Source organism: Glossina fuscipes, unplaced genomic scaffold, assembly GCF_014805625.2.
Source record: "Glossina fuscipes isolate IAEA_lab_2018 unplaced genomic scaffold, Yale_Gfus_2 28, whole genome shotgun sequence".
NCBI classification, from domain to species: domain Eukaryota; kingdom Metazoa; phylum Arthropoda; class Insecta; order Diptera; family Glossinidae; genus Glossina; species Glossina fuscipes.
Window position 1 is genome coordinate 10,760,096 of NW_023998423.1, and position 9,695 is coordinate 10,769,790.

A 9,695-nucleotide genomic window follows, 5' to 3' on the forward strand; every position below is an offset into this window, starting at 1 on the left:
AAAAAAAAAAAACGGTGCTATATAACATACAATATGTATACATACATATATACCATTGCCACCACCACCACCACCACCACCAACACCACCAACACCACCACTATCATTACCTTTACCGCCACCGCCACCACTACCAACATTACTGGCGTTGTTATTAATCGTAGTAATAGTAACAATAACAACAACAACAACGATGACAACAATGCCTACAACTGTACGTATCTTTAGCATTAACAAACAACAACCACAACAAAAATAACTTCATAATGTTTGACTTTGATTATATTTTATGCATTCAAAATGTTTGCGCTGTTGTTGTTGTTGTTATTATTGTTGCAGTTGTTGTTAAGTAAATGACATAATGAGCTGCATTTTGCATTATTTAAATATTTAATGAAGCAAACGTGTATTAAGCGTTTTATGAATAAGGGGAGGAGGTGTAAAGGGTTGATTAGTGTTGTGCGCAGCTCTAGCACCTATACGATGAGACGTTGCTTGAAACCACTATATGGCACATTATATGCAGCCGCTCTGTCCGGGTCCCACTGTCTCTTTGTTCAAAAAAAAAACTTTGCTTGCGGAGCTGTACAATAAAGTTAAACTTTAAAGTTTCTTTTCCTTGAGCTTAAGGAGTGAGTGAGTGGTTGGTGTTCGGCTCTTGTTGTTGAAGTTTAACAGCGTTCATTAATCGAGTTTAATGATTATCATGTAATTTCGTTTTTAATTTATGAAAAATCATACAACAATTTTTGGTTTTCTTTTTTTCTTTTGCATTTTTTTTTTTTTTTTTTTTTTTTTTGACACTGTTCGTGCGCAGGTAAGGCGTGATTATAAGTTGTAAGTTTTTCTTATATTTTGCATTTTTTCTTATTTTCTTATTTTGCGTTTTTTTTTTTTTTTTTTATTATTATTATGTCTCAAGTCTTTAACCTGAGCGCTGCCAAGAGTTTTATGAATGTAATAAAACAAAATATCTTTTTACGCTTTTTTTTTTTTATTTTTTTTTTTTTGCTTTTTTCGCTCTTTTTGATGGAGACTTTCAAATCTATTTTACGCATGTTTTTGCGATTTTTCAATGCTTTACATTGGAGAGCTTGTGTTGCAGACTAGACAAAACAAGATTTGTGCGCTTTGTTGCTTCAAGTCATGTTCAGCACACTCACAATTCATTTTTGTGTTTTTCTTTTTAATTTTTTTTTTTTTTTTTTTTTTTTTTGCCATATTATTGTTGCTGCTATCGTTGCTGTATCGTAATGCTACAAATAGTTGCGGTGCGTGCCTGTGTTTGTCTATTGAACATAAGTTGGTGGTGGTGCCTTGGCATTTAGTTTAGTGCCTACTTATGTCATAATTTAATTGTCTACACCACCATTATAGTTGCCTGTAATTTGCATTAATTGCTCATTTTTTTCAGAGTGTCTTTCCATATACTTTCCGAGTTCGAAAAGTTGTTTCTGTTAACATAAATAACGTAAACATAATAATCATTTATCGTATATTAACTTTTCAATATAGCGTCGATTTTCCACGAACTTTTAAATTTATTTAATAATTATTTTATTTTAAGTTGCATAGCATTACAGCGGATAAGGTGGGACAGGAGGATTATGGCAGAGAAATTCACCATAATTGCTTATACTTGCATAACATAAAAAAAAATAAAAAATAAAATAAATAAAAATTAATAATATGCTTAAACATATATGTGCATATATGTATATATATACATATATATATATATATATATATCTATCGTTGGTATATAACACTTACACAATGGATTTTCATTTATTATTATTAAGAGAGACTTAAATTATTTAGTGGTCGCATGTCTGTTATTCAAGTAAGTAAGCGTTTGTGTGTATGTGGACAAGTTATTAAATGACTGTACAGATAAGTAGTATTGTGCGAAATTAATTGTTGCAATTAATGCCTGTTTTTAGGTGATTGTTGTTTGTCTACACTACACTTCATACCGTCAGTTACATATTCTATACAAAAAAAAAAAAAAAAAAAAAAAATTGAATGAAAACATTTCTCAGTAAGAAAACGAAAAATTTAATTTACTAGGTGCGGTAGCGACGTTTAGCTCTGCAATAACACATTTTAATAAAATTCTTTCCGAGGGTGAAGACAAAAACTGATTTGATATTCCGTCCTAGCAATTACTGGCAATAATTAATATTTTTATATTTCACTCAGTGCTCAATGTCTCTTTATTTTTAGTCTAAGAATTCAATTCATTAGTCTAAAATTAAAATAATAATAATAATAATATATTTCACTTATGTAATATATTGCACGATGAGAAGCGATTAATAAAAGCAGATCCAAATAAAATAATTCTTAATTTCATTGGATTGGATTGAAGGAAGTCGCCATTTTCTTAACTGTTTGCTTGTAAAGCTATGCTCTCAAGATAATGTGATCGCTACAACGAAATCGTTTGCCTGTCCATTAAGCGTTCGGCATATAAGCGAGCGGTTGTCTCTGTTGTTCTAAAACATGACGTTAGATTGTCTGTGAACATGTGCCAACGCGTACATTTTCTACGCGAGAACGTCATCTCTCAGCTTTACTTAGTAGTGATGGTTTCTTTATCTTTTCTGAATAAATCCAATTCTCAGCCAAATAAACGTTGGTAGGGAGGCTTTGCTTTTCCTGCTTAATTCCAAGTGCTGCTGGATCGAGAAGCGTAATAAAAGTGCAACCGATACAATATTAGAAGTACAAGAAATCATAGTGTAAGCAGGGTAAGTCACTAAGGCCGACACGGCTGTTGAAGGAGTAGGCCAGTACTATTTAAGTGGATTTGCTGACGGCAGGGTATTATGAGCTCTTCCATTGCAACAATGTCAATAGTGAATAGCACTAACAACAAACGTAGATTCACTTCTCAGATAAATAATTGGCAGTAAAACCTGTTGGCAAGGCATGAACTGATGTATTCTAGCTCGAGCGCCGAACTCGTCATATGTTTCTTTTTCTGATTAACATCTCTTTCAGTCTTTTGATTTCTTGGCAGTCTTGCTCAAAAAATAAACTATTCAGTCGCGATGAGATCCATACTTTGTTGTAAGGCTATGAAAATGTCCAAAGCAATACTTCGAGTAACTTTCTCTTGAAATAAATGTTTCTTTAAGTCAAATAAGCGCTCAGCGTTCAGTTATGCATCTGATAAGAGGACTTCTCAGATCAGAAAAGCAAAATGATAACCGTATAACGAGAAGGTTAATGTGTTAGGAGATATGCATCGCGTTTTCACATTTTTTTCCTTCAACTGATACAGCAAGTGGGCATGTTAAATAATAGGCCCATAAACTCTGCTTACGACGCTATACGAAAGATAAAACGTACCAAGGATAATGGAAAATGTTTAGGATAAAGTGTAGCTGGTGTTTTGTCAAACTTTCCGCAAGCGCCTCAACTGAAATTCCTTGACATCTGGGAAATATGTTACGTATCATTAAATTTGCCCAAAAAATAATAAAACATGTTAAACAAGTAAGGGACTTATATTCGATCGTGACCAGATCTATCATACCCATCACCGTCACCCTAAAAAAACAAAAAAAGTAAAAGACCTAAATTTTCCTGCCGTGTAATATCAGTGATTTTGTTTATTTTCAAAATGACAGTCTTTGTCGAGTCGGTGCATTGGCGTTGTAAACGTGGCCTTTGAAAAGTTTAGCTCACTTCCAAATTCTTTTGCTAAATGGCGGGCAATATCTTCATTTTCGCTAACGAGAAACTGTTTACTATAAGCGGACAGGCGAACAGATGGAGATGCTTAGGTGCATTCCAAACTTGTAACTGACCAAGAAGTTATATACTTTTGATATTTGTTTCTGCGCATTACAAGGGAAAAAAAATTTAGACGCACTATTACATTGGGTAGGCGTGGTCAATTATTCCCATTTTTCTACAGGTACTACAGCATCGCTCATAGAATATTTTGGACATTTATCAGCTGCAGTTTATGAGTAAGAAGTAAAAGAACATTTTTTTATTGCTTTTCAAAAAAAGAGTTATTCTCAGTTTATGTTTGACTTTGGGCGACCGATTTTCAATATCAACCTGTGTGCAAGAGCTTTCAATGTTTTTGCCGAATTTGAACTCAATTGCCTCACTTTTGCGGCCAGGAGAATGTTTACAACAAATATAATACAGAAGGACAGACGGACATGTTTAAATCTATTTAGCATTTAATGGTGATCTAGCATATATTTAGTTTGTGGAGTCTCTGAAGTTTCCTTCTGGACATTGCAAAGGTTTTTGAAACACGGCAGATATCGCTCATCTTTCTGTGATGGATATAAAAAATGCAAATCATACAAACATTTCCCGGCGAACTTATGGATCGGTGATCTTTTCCTTTAACAGAGTAAATTAATGTATTCAATAGTGAAAGAAGTACGCAAGAAATAGGCTGACACCGAATAATCATTTAATTGAAAAATTCATATAATAGAAGTAAGACGATATGATAAATGTGTAACGAAAGGTACATCGACGGTTTGGGAAAATTTAATGTAAAACGTAATAATGTGAAATTTTCCGGCAATAAATTAGAAAATGTACATAAGTGTAACGAATTGTAGGTAACGAAAAATGAACTTTATGTTTTGCGAAATTTATCGCGAACTCTGCATATCGTTCCCTTAGTTGAGTATATCAGTACATGGAGTGAGAACTACTTAATGAAAAAGGGTGAAATTCGCATTTTATAAATTTTTGAAGGGCATGAAAACAAGTTATTTCTCTTCTTGAATCCAATTCATACATTAAGCCATGCCAGTACAACATGATTTGTTTATCAAAAGTGCGAAATATTTATTGTGAAATATATGGTGTTTGTGCTGCAGTAATGCAAAGGGTGCGTTTTCAAAAGCCGTTATATTGCGAAGAGAGATAGTTGACAAGCGAACTGTTATGTATATTATTATGCTTTTACCTTAGTGAAAAAGAAAAACAATGCAAAAACATTGCCAAACTATGAAGTGTTACCCCATAAAATAGTTTTCAATTGCAAGAAAGTTATCGAGCACTTTGCCGGTATATTATATCATTAGCGTCCGATTTGTAGTGAAAATAAAGGACCTGTGAAGTTAGAAAATTGTACTTAGAAAAATGTACCATATCGCCTGTAGATCTGATCCGTAGCTGATTGGCTTACTCCGAGGAAGTCTCTTTAAAAATGCGACTCTACATTGTGGTTAATGTTTACCGACACCAAACTGACGTCAAAGGATATTTCTTTTAAAATGTGTGTGCTCTAAAGACTGGACGACGCACTATACTGCGAGTTATACCAGGGGTCGGTTTATAGTTTCCAATGTCGAGTAGACTCAATCACAACTTGTATATGCTGCTCGACAGCAGTTTTACGATCGAAAAATGTTTCGTTCATTGGTAAGAAAAATGCATACTTTACCGATAAATGTAAACTAATTACTCGTTACAGCGAGTTGATAAATGACACCTAGCGAGTTTACTCAAAGTGGCCACAGGAAACAATCTTGAGATTATAGTTTTTAAGTTATTTTCTAGTGGGATCGATTATTTACATTGGATACCCTAAACAACATCGACGCGTTGGAAAACAATCTGAGAAGCATTGGTGCAAACATGCAAGGTTACGGCTGAGGGAAGAACTCATTAGACGTTGTCTGGTAGGAGGCGCTCAGTTCTAATGCTAATATAAGCGAAACCATTTTAGAGTTTCTCTTGGTACAGAATAGAATTGAATTACTTTTCCGAGGCCCTTAGAGCAATAAAATCAATTAATATAACATAAAACGTACGGATTACTTACACAATATTGTTATCCGGCAGAGTGGCCGAGTAGGCAAGAGTCTTGACCAGCAACTCAGTGGTCGTGGGTTCAAATCTCAAGTGCGTTGGAATTTTTTATAAAACCAAAAGCTTTTAAAGATGCTTGTGCTTTAAGACTTGAGTCTTTTAGAATTCATTCTCTGGCTAAATTAATTATAATAATAATAATAATAATACTTACACAATAACTAAGGTATTACTTGATCACATATCAAGTTAATTTTAATTCTTCTAAAATACGTATTTTGTCTTATCGTTTAAGCGTTTTACGCAAGTGTTGGAATCCTATTAGTGATAGCGAATATAACATCTTTGAAGTTTTTCTTTCTGCCACGCGCTTGGCAGACACACAACCTGTTTTTCCTCTATCTAAAATATGTAATTTGTATAATGTGAAGAAATATTGGCATTCTTTTGCATAACTGTAACATGAGCCAGCTATTTTCATGCGAAAAATATGCCCAAAGCATAATACAATCATTCAACTTTCAATCGTGTACCTAACGAGTAAAAAATGAAAAAAATAAAAATAAGATCACATAGCACTAACAAGTCGAAGTGGTGCACTGACTGAATTTTTGCACTACATATAAACTCACGGATGAACTCATTTGATAGGACTAACTAACTAATTTGATGTCGTAGATAGTGCAAGCATATTAAATTAGAATCGGACGGATGGACAAAGCTAAACTGATTGTTTCCATCTAAGCATAGAATAAAATCAACTTATCCTGTGTAGGGTGCGCGCGAGTCTAATGATAACATGTTCTTTAGTTTGTTTTTTTTTTTGTTAAAAAACAATAAAGTTGAACTTGTAGTCGGTGATATCAGGGGAGAGGGTACGCGTATGTAATTTCTTTTTTAATTTCTGATTCAATGTTTTCTTTTTGTTTCCTTTTCTTTATGTTTACCAATTGTACTTTAATTTAATGCTATTCCTTTCCAGATTGATATTTATTGATAATAAATCTATTGACAGCAGTAAAAGAAATAAAAAACTTGGTCACATCAATCTCTTGCCATTGTTGTTCAAGTTTTTATTTTACTTTTTCATTCTTATAATTTTTTTATTCAATATAATTTGCAATTATGTATGTAAGTAGGCATGCATGCATGCATGCATGCATGCGCATGCATATGCATATGCATATGCATATGCGTATTAATAAGTAGGTGATGGCTGACATTTCTTCTACGTTATCAGTTCCCTTCGTCGCTGGTGCTTCTCATTTACACTTAATATTCTGCATACATTTGTTACAAAATCCGTGTTTAAAATTCCTTAAATTATAGACTGCGTTATGCATTACAAAAGTTAAGCCATATGCCCGATAACAACTACATGCACGAATCTATGCCTGCCCATATAAACTATATACTATATTGTTGTATGTGTGTGTGTGTGTGTGTGTGTGTAGAAGACTGTTATGAACTTGATGCGTTGCCAATATAATCAAATTATAATAAAAATAAAAATCAGAAAAGAAATTTATAGTAAATTATCGCAAAAGTCATAAATAACACCATATAATGTTCATTACCGTTACAAATACAAAAATATACAAAAAGATATATGCAGGAAAGTGGTTTACGGATTGAAGCGAATTTTATGCATCCACCAAGCCAAGCAGCTGACTACGATCGTATCCAATGGGTTGCGATGGGCGATTAATTTTAATATTATGTTTCGAAACGCCTGCCCTCGCAACGCATCAGATCAGCGCATTCTAAAGCCTAGAAATTTTTATTACGAAGTAGGGCTTTTTCTTTTCTTTAAATTCCTGCCTGCTTCACAGATAAAGCGTTTGGTTTTACAAACATGGTTCATCGTAATGATATTTCATTTCTTTTCTCGCAAATTTTCCGAAAAGAATTGCGAATCGACAAAAAGACAACGGGACAGACATAGTTAAAATATTAAATTGTTTAGCATAATATATTCTAAGGCATAGATGCAGATATCACCAATGACATAATAAAATCAGTATACTCCCGTGAATAAACAATACATTCGCAATTTTGTATTACAACACTTGCTAAAAATATACACTCGGAGTGAGAGCAAATAACTTTACTTTTAAATGTAGGTTTGAAAAAGTGCAAAAAAAAAAGTTCACAAGGAAACCAATATTGTTATTGTTGATGTTTTCATTTTAGTGTAGGTTAACAAAAAAAAAAAAAAAATAAAACAAAAAAAAAAAAAATAAAACAAAAAAAAGAAATCTTACATATACGCATTTTACTAAGCATGGGAACGAATCGTTATTGTATTATTATAAAAATGTATTTAAAAATAAAAAAAAAAAAATCGCACACATTTATTGTAGTATTCCGCTGACTTTGTTTGATCCATAATAATAATAAACACTAATACCTTTAATAAAAAAAAAAAAGCATTAGCAGCAAAGCATAAAATTATTTGCAGTCAATAAACATAAAAGTAAAAGGGAAGGGACAACTATGTGTGTTATGTGCTTTGCATGCTAAATAAGTTATTAATGAAATTAATACAAAGGATTTAATATCACTTAATAATATATATATATATATATATATATTTATATATATATATATATCGAATCATACCTTTTGTTTGGTCCAGGTTTAGCCAATAAAAAATTTATTTATAACAGATGAAAAATAAATATGTATTCACTGAAGTTTAAAAAAATTCCTGGGAGATCTGTAAATAAATGTCGTATTGTTATAATTATTATTATTATTGATTAAAATTTAATAAAAATTTGAAAACTAAGATAGAAAGTAAAAAGCACTGACTGCTCCTCTTTTCTCTTTATTACACTTTCCCAAAGAAATATTTATTAAGAGTTATAAAGGCTGTAGCGATCATTAAATATCTTACTCGGTTTCGTTTAATACGATTAGTCATATAGCGACAAATGCAAATTATTTCGAGTTCAAAAATTTCAAGTTTCACACAAACATTTCAAAATAGCTACTGATTGATCGACATGGATATCGACCTCTATAATTACACAGAAAGAGTAAAACTAGTTTACCTCATCAGACATGTGTGTGCCGAGCGACTGAATTAATCTTTCTTGGACACGTATTCATTGCCGGTTGAGACCTTGACTCAATGAATATTAGAAGAGCGAACAGAATCTTTGGAAGCAACGTTTCTGCAGGCAAACGTCAAAAACTGCAATCGCCACACGCTGCAATTGATGTCTTTCTCTACGTTACACGTTCTGGGTATTTGTTGCACAGAATGTATTGCGGTTATCAGGAAGTATGTGCAATATACTGACAAACATCAGGTAGATCCATTTTTTTAATTTTATTTGTTATACTTTAAGGTGATTAAAGTCTCTCCGTTCGTTTGTCCATCCGTCTATGCGCAGATGTAATTTGTCCTGTAGCTTAATGGAACGGATTGGTCCCTTTGCAAATTCAATAGGGATTGATTTGCATTGAATGATTGTTGCTAAGCGGTTTTATAAAAAAAAAAATGTCGTCTTTTTAATATTTCTTAAAAAAATCGTTTAAAAATGTATTGATTTGAGATACTAAATGAATTTGAAAGCTCGTAACAGGAAAGAGCTTGTGTGGTTTTAAACACTCTCTCTCTCTCCCTCTCTCTCTCTCATATAAATATTTCTACAGACATCAGATTTTTAATATTTTGCAACGAAAACTACTTCAGAATAATGCATTGACATATAACATATTGCTCGATATGTTCCTGGGAAGGCATATAGACCGTGCCACCTTCCACAATATTTTTTCGATTTGCGTATCTTGAAAAAATGCTCGCCGGAAAGAAAAACGGTTCCAATGAGAAAGCGAAGGGTAGGACAAATCATTCCACAACAACGTTGAAAAGCTTTGGAAAA

At 32.8% G+C, this 9,695-nt stretch overlaps 1 protein-coding gene across 1 annotated transcript in view; it reads right to left on the reverse strand.

Moving 5' to 3' along the window:
- Positions 1 to 8,541, reverse strand: part of LOC119636598 (serine-rich adhesin for platelets) — a 153,373-nt gene extending 144,832 nt beyond the window's left edge. The window contains 1 exon segment of the mRNA XM_038032065.1: positions 8,425 to 8,541. The gene's annotated coding sequence lies outside the window, so the exon portion shown is untranslated.
- Between the last annotated feature and the right edge of the window lie 1,154 nt (positions 8,542 to 9,695).